We start from the raw sequence: 8,154 nt of genomic DNA, 5'->3' as shown, positions 1-8,154 counted from the left end.
CGTCTAATCCCTAGATTGAATAACCGAGACTTTTCTCTAATTAACACTCTAGGGTTGCATTAACTCGATCTATGGATCCCTTTATTAGGTTTCACCCTAATCTGGCAAAATCTTGTCACCCTATTTCTAGGCGCGCAATCAACTCCGCTTAATTATGACAAATGTACTCTTAGACAGAGTCTATTCCTCCTCTGAATAAGAGTGTGTCCTGAATTTAGTATCATGGGATATCAAAACAAGAATTAAGAACACATAATTAAGAACAAGTTAAATATTTATCATACGATTCAGAAAATAATAACAAGATTCGTCTTAGGTTTCATTCCCCTTAGGTATTTAGGGGTTTAGTTCATAACTAAATAGGAAAACATCTCAAAAGAATAAAGAATACAAAACATAAAGAAAACCCAAAACTCCTGAAGGGAAATTGAGGAGAGATCTTTAGTCTTGATGATGAATCCGGCTTTCAAGATGGATCAATCGGCTTCCTTGGAGTAATTCCTTACTACCTATTCTCTGTCTCATTTTTCCTCCTCTTCTAGTGCGTATTTATAGGCTTTGGAATGCTTAGAAACCCTCAAAAGTGGCCTTTTTTCGAATTGGACTTAACTTGGGCTCGGTAGGGCCACGCCCGTGTGCGATTACTTCAGGCCGAGTTCGAGCCTGTTAGATTGGCACAGGCGTGTGCTATGCCCGTGTGAGTCGTGCTCCAATTCTGCCAGATGGACACGATCGTGTGGTCTGCCCGTGTGGGGATGTCCAGGCCCTGTTGATTTCGTATTTTGGCCCATTTTCTCTGTTTTTGGCCCGTTTCTCGTTCCTTTCGCTCTCCTATACTCTCTTAAGTATAAAACATGAAATTAAAGCATTAGGAGCATCGAATTCACTAATTCTAATGAGAAATTATCCATAAAATGCATTAAACATGGGGTAAAAATATGTATAATTTACGGTTTATCAAATACCGCCACACTTAAGCATTAGCTTGTCCTCAAGCAAAATCCTCAACTCATAATCAAAATAAATTCTTCTCAACTTATAATTTTTATCGATAATATCTCAAAATAATCCATAGGTAATCATACATTGAGAGTTCAACTAAAAGAACATAAAAGTTTCAAACATTCCAAGTTGAGTATTTAATCATGCAAACATAAGTGCCTCTTCGCATCTAAGTAATTGCCTTTGATTCAGAATATCACAGAGTTTCATATCCTCACTAAATATTCACTCAAATCACTCGAGGCGTTTAAGGACAATAAATGAAGCACTCAATAGTCAATAATGAAAAGTCATTACCATAGGCTTGCATGAAAATCAAATCTCCACCACTATAATTTAAGAAGATACATCAATCAAAAGGTCTTTAGAGGGTTGTAGTACAACTTGGTTAGAGGGTGTGGTCACAAGCTGAAAGGAAGGGTTAGAATCGAGATTGAATTAAAAAATTGCCTAACTAGAAAAAGAGTTAACCTTCACTTGCATACAACAGAGCTTCTTCTCAGAATATTGAATTATTAATATGTATACATAGTTTTTTTTTTAGTTAAGAACAAGTTAAATAAAGAAGAAAAACATAGCTAAGCAACTTTTCCAACTCAAATATCGACAAAAATAGGGATCAAATTAATTTAGGGGATTTCAATAATAATGGGTTAATGGTTAATATTAAGGGTAATACAAGGAATGACTTGTTAGGCTCAAGGGGGTTTACTAGGGGTTAATCGTGGAGGTAGGCTTTTCATGGAATGAGTGGGTTAATCCTAAGTGCCTTAATCATTTTGACATATCAAATCAAACGGTGTGGTCTCGACATGTATAATTAAGCAAGTTATAGAATAACAGTTCAATACTGACGCACTCAAAGCAATAATAAAAGTGAGCATGAAAGAATGAATAGATGCTCACAAGGCTAAAAAATCTCACAAAAATTATGGCTTTTTGATGTTTAGACTCGTGAATTCTAATTCAAAGTAATATCTAGACTTGGGGAAACAACCTATAATTTTAATTTCTTAAAAATCAACTTATCATGCTTGATTCTCTAATGTCTGAAAGTTTAAACAATCAACGCATAAATCCCTATGTTTTAATTCAAGATATATCAATCAAAATCATAAACTAATCAAAATTTATCCTAATTATGATATGAGAACTTTTTCAAGAGGACAAGGCAATCATTAATAAACATTCCCCCACAATTAAGATGTATATTGCCCTCAATGTACAAAGATAGATATTAGAGAAAAAATAAGAGATGGAGAGAAGTGAAACTTCCTGTATGATGAAATGATGATATCCTTGGATTGGCGAGATCGAGTATTGGAGATACTTTGGATGGCAAGCTGGTCTCTAAAGGTAAGCCATTTTGTTTTTTTTTTCTTATTAAAAGGAAAACAAATGAATCCTAAAAATGAACGAATCTTAAAAATAAAAGAAAAATAAAATAAGATAATTATTCTAGTTTTTCAAGTGGCACGGTCGGAGCATACGCCCCTGTGTTCTGTGGCTCGGCTGTGTTTGTCGCGAATGAAGATGTCGCTACACAGTCTTCTCGCACTCCCGTGTGTATAGGCCGTGTTGTTATGCGATCGTGTCACACGGTCGTGTCTGGCGTGGTGTGCTTCTCCCACGGTCGTGTAGGTTTTCACACGCTTGTGTCATTAGAACAGTGTTTGTCCATGGGTGCTAGCACGGGCGTGTCTAACGCCTATGTTTATTTGGCAGATTCGACCACGGCCATGTCACACGGCCGTGGCGTTTTATCATGGCCCGTGTTGGGAAAATCTTTTTCCTATTTTCACACGGCCTTGAGCACGCCCGTGTGATTGGCCGTGTCTCTGTGGAAACACCTGTATTCAAGATTTAAGTTAGGAGTTAAATACCAAAATTGAAAGAAATTAATATTGTTAGTGCTCGGGTTGCCTCCCGAAAAGCGCTTATTTATAGTCTAAGCTCGACTAACCTCTCCGTTGAACGATCATGGTGGTTCAAGGAGTTCATACTCCTTATTCCTGTTGTCAATTTTAAAATAAGGTTTTAAACAGGTGTTGTTTACCTTAACAGTGCCGAACTTGAGATGACTTACCTCCACTGTACCGAATGGAAAAATACAAAGTACCGTCAGAGGGATTTCCTTATTTGGTGTGGTAGTGACAATGTGAGGATCAATGGCATCTAGTAAGACTGTATCGCCGACCTTAAGTTAATTAGAAGAGGCATCGGGCTTATTTTTGCATAGTTTCAGTTTATCATGTGTTCTCAGTTTGTGTTCTCGCCGTTCGTCTAGCTCCTCGATCCGTAGTTTTCGTTCTTCATGGACGTCTTTTTTCTCTTCATGATAGTAGTGCATTGTCTCTGTTGTCTTGGTTCGAAGAAGTTCCTGCAAGGACGATCGAATGTTAGCTTTATCATCGACAAGTTTTATAGCATTATCCTGAGTCTTAGGGGTTTTGATTGAGTCGCGTGCTTGGAGTGTTACTACATCGTCACCTGCACGAAGTGTTAGCTCTCCTATGCCTACATTAATAATGGTTCTGGTAGTTGCTAAAAATGGTCGTCCTAAAATTAAAGGTACCTCGTTATCCTCATCCATATCTAAGACAACGAAGTCTACTGGTAAATAAATTTATCAATTTTAACGAGAACATCTTCAATAATACCCTTAGGAAATCTAACTGTTTTGTCAGCCAATTGTATGCTCATCCTAGTTTGTTTGGGTTTACCGAGACCTAGTCGTTTAAACATCTTATATGGCATAACATTTATACTTGCCCCTAGATCAGCTAAAGCATTATTCACAGATAGACTACCAATTAAGCAAGGAATTGTAAATCTCCCTGGATCTTTCAATTTGTTAGGTAGCTCATTCTTTAGGATAGCTGAGCAGACTGCATTGAGTTCCACATGTGATGTAGCGTATAATTTCCTTTTATTGCTCAGAAGTTCCTTTAAGAATTTTGCTGAGTGGGCATCTGCGAAAGAACTTCAATAAAGGGTAAGTTAATATGTAATTTCTTTAAGAGTTTGACCAACTTACTGAATTGTTCTTCTGTTTTGTCTTTCGTCATTGCTTTAGGATATGGCATACAAGGTTCATGATTCGTACTTACCTGTTTGGTATCATTATTGTTTAACTCTTTTTGTCCGTTGTTTATCGCATTGTTTTGCTGTAATTCTGGCTCAGGTGCAATGAATTCTTCCTTATCTTGGGTACTAATTGCATTGAGGAGTTCCCTCGGATTAGGTTTTGTTTTACTTGGTAGGCTACCTTGTGGTCTTTCGGAGATTAGTTTGGACAGCGGGCCTATCTGAGTTTCAAGTCCTTGGATCGATGCTTGTTGATTCGTAAGTGCAGTCTCGGTATTTTAAAAACAGGTTTCTGACACCAAGATGAATTTAGAGAGCATCTCTTCAAGGTTCGGCTTCTTCTCTTGTTGATAAGGTGGTTGTTGAAAACCCTGAGGATTTTGTGGCTTTTGATTCCCTTGACCACCCTAGGAGAAATTTGGGTGGTTCCTCCAACCTACATTATAAGTATTATTGTATGGGTTATTTTGAGATCGGAAGTTATTGTTACCCATATAGTTTACTTGTTCTTCTTCAGTTGTAGGATTGAAGGATTGCTATTCTGTATGCACACCTCCTCCACTTGAGTCACACCTCATTACTGGATGTACCACTGATAGTTGTTCAGTGACATCTCCTTTATGAATTCGTAGGCATCTTCTGGTGTTTTATTGTTGATAGTTCCGCCAGCAACAGCGTCAATCATTTGTCATGTTGAGGGATTCACACCATTGTAGAATGTTTGAACTTGCAGCCATAAAGGTAACCCATGGTAAGGGCACCTTCTCAATAGATCCTTATATCTCTTCCATGCATTGTAAAGTGTTTCTAAGTCCATCTGCACAAAAGAAGAGATATCATTGTGTAATTTAGCCATTTTAGTCGGTGAAAAATATTTTAGTAAAAATTTCTCGGTCATTTGCTCCCAAGTAGTGATAGACCCTCGTGGTAACAAGTTTAACCACTATTTAGCTTTGTTTCGCAGTGAGAAGGGAAATAACCGAAGACGGATGGTATCATCAGAAACGCCATTGATTTTGAATGTATCGCAAAATTCCAGGAAATTTGCTAAATGAGCGTTGGGATCTTCATCAGCAAACTATCAAACTGAACAAACTGTTGTATCATCTGTATAGTGTTAGGTTTTAATCCAAAATTATTCGCAGCAATAGCAGGTCTAACTATACTTGATCCAGTTCTTGTTAAAGAGGGTTTAGCATAGTCATACATAGTACGTGGAGCAGGATTTTGATTAGCTGCAATTGCAGGAGGTAGCTGATTGTCTTGGTTTTCAGCCATCTCGTCGGTTGGAGGTTGAGTATCATCTACTTGCTCGTTCTCTGTGTATCTTAAGCTGCGCCTTATTTCTCTTTGATTTTTGCGAATTGTACGATCGATTTCTTCGTCAAAAAGTAATGGTCCTGACAGGTTTCTTCAAGTTATAAATGATAAAAACCTACCAAGAGAAAAAAAAATAAATTAATAAATAATAAAATAAAATAAAATTTGCAAGAAAAAAAATGGCTAAAGTAATAAAAATTTAGTGTTCCTAATATTTCAGTTCCCCGGTAGTGGCGCCAAAAACTTGATCGCAGTGATTCGTAACAAGTAATAAATGTTTATAAAGATCAAACCTAAACTAACTACTATCAAGACGAAAAGGCAAGCGCACCTATCGAACAATACTATAGTAATGGCAAGACGGAATATCGTACCCAAGGGAACCAAAAGTACTAGTAATAACTATCTCTTTATTATCTAGCCTAGGAATAAAAGGGTTTGTTTTAATTAACTAATTATTAAAACTAAGAAAGCATAGGGAAAAGAATTGGGGAACTGCTTTTGGGAAAATCTATTGACTTGAGACAATACCTAAGGAAAAATCCACCCAGACTTTACTTGTTATTTTGGCTCTGAACCGGACGATTTATTCATTTAACTTGTTCCGTAGAGATCCCTAAGTTATGTTATTATCCCTATTCAAGACTAATAACATCTAATCCCTAGATTGAATAACCGAGACTTTTCTCTAATTAACACTCTTGGGTTGCATTAACTCGATTTATGGATCCCCTTATTAGGTTTCACCCTAATCCAGCAAAATCTTGTCACCCTATTTCTAGGCGCGCAATCAACTCCGCTTAATTATGAGAAATGTACTCTTAGACAGGGTCTATTCCTCCTCTGAATAAGAGCGTGTCTTGAATTAGTATCATGGGATATCAAAACAAGAATTAAGAACACATAATTAAGAACAAGTTAAATATTTATCATACGATTAAAAAAATAATAACAAGATTCATCTTAGGTTTCATTCCCCTTAGGTATTTAGGGGTTTAGTTCATAACTAAATAGGAAAGCATCTCAAAAGAATAAAGAATACAAAAGATAAAGAAAACCCAAAACTCCTGAAGGGAAATTGAGGAGAGATCTTTAGTCTTGATGATGAATCCGGCTTCCGAGATGGATCAATCGGCTTTCTTGGAGTAATTCCTTAATCCCTATTCTCCGTCTCCCTTTTCCTCCTTTTCTAGTGCGTATTTATAGGCTTTGGAATGCCTAGAAACCCTCAAAAGTGGCCTTTTTCGAATTGGACTTAACTTGGGCTCGGCAAGGACACGCCCGTGTGTGATTAGTTCAGGCCGTGTTCGAGCCTGTTAGATTGGCACGGGCGTATGCTGTGCCCGTATGAGTCGTGCTCCAATTCTGCCAGATGGACACAGCCGTCTACTCTGCCCATGTGGTCTACCCGTGTGGGGATGTCCACGCCGTGTTGATTTCGTATTTTGGCCAATTTTCTCTATTTTTGGCCCGTTCCTCGTTCCTTTCGCTCTCCTATACTCTCCTAAGTATAAAACATGAAATTAAAGCATTAAGAGCATCGAATTCACTAATTCTAATGAGAAATCATCCATAAAATGCATTAAACATGGGGTAAAAATATGTATAATTTACAGTTTATCACACGATCTCTATTAGCATATCCTACTGAAGCTGCTGATCGGCTAAAATAATCTCTGAATTTATTCGACAAAGATTGATAAGGTTTTCGACGAGGATCGATAAGGTTTACTCATTGATCTCTTTCTTATATCTCTAGCTTCTAATTTAACTTTCTTCTTTTCTTGACTAAAGTCTTCAGCTTTGCAAGCTCGTTTAACAAGCACAACAAATTTATTTCAATCTAAAATTTCAACCAGAAGTTTAATATCTTCATTCAGCCCATCAACAAACCGCTTGCACATAATTTCTTCAGTAGATACATACTCACGAGCGTACTTACTCAACCGTACAAATTCCCTCACGTACTTGGTTACAGTCATGCGGCCTTGTTTCAATTCTAAAAACTCTTTATGTTTTTTTATCTAGAAACTATTGACTAATTGTATTTCTTTTAGAATTTAGTCTGAATGAATTCTTAGGTAACACTTTCCCGTGGCACTACCGAGACTAACGTATTCCACCACTGATACTCGGTATCTCTTAAAAAGGATATAGCACACTTTAAACATTCAGCTGGCGTGCAAGAAAGTTCATCAAACACTCGGATTGTATTTTCAAGCCAAAACTCGAGTCTCTCAGGGCCATCATCAATGTTAGCTCTGAACTCTTCAGCCCCGTGTTTACGGATCTTGTCAATAGGAGGCTTATTCAATCTTAATAACTCGACTTCTTGAAGAGCTACAGGTACGGGTTGGGAATTAGGAGGAGGTGTAAGTTGTTGAGCAGTCGGGTTCATACAAATATAATGAGTGAACCACTTATTCATCATTTAGAAGAAGGCTTCTTTAGCCTCTCCTCCCTGACTACCCGTCATAGGTCTAGAATCGGATGGCGTTGTCCCTTGCGCGAGAGTAGGCGCATTACTCACAATCTCATCAGCTGTAGCTCGATTGGGATCCATTACTAAATAAAAACACAATTTAAACTATCAGGAGTCATCATACTATCACAGTTTATATATGGCATGTATAGCTAGACTCTCACACAGGCTACGTTAGTCCTAAAATCGACTAAACCGTAGCTCTAAGACCACCAAATGTAACACCCTTAACCCGTATCCGTAGCCGGAATAAGGCTACGAGG

Source organism: Gossypium arboreum, chromosome 12 (assembly GCF_025698485.1).
Source record: "Gossypium arboreum isolate Shixiya-1 chromosome 12, ASM2569848v2, whole genome shotgun sequence".
In the NCBI taxonomy this organism is placed as follows: Eukaryota; Viridiplantae; Streptophyta; class Magnoliopsida; order Malvales; family Malvaceae; genus Gossypium; species Gossypium arboreum.
This window is presented reverse-complemented; position numbering follows the sequence as displayed.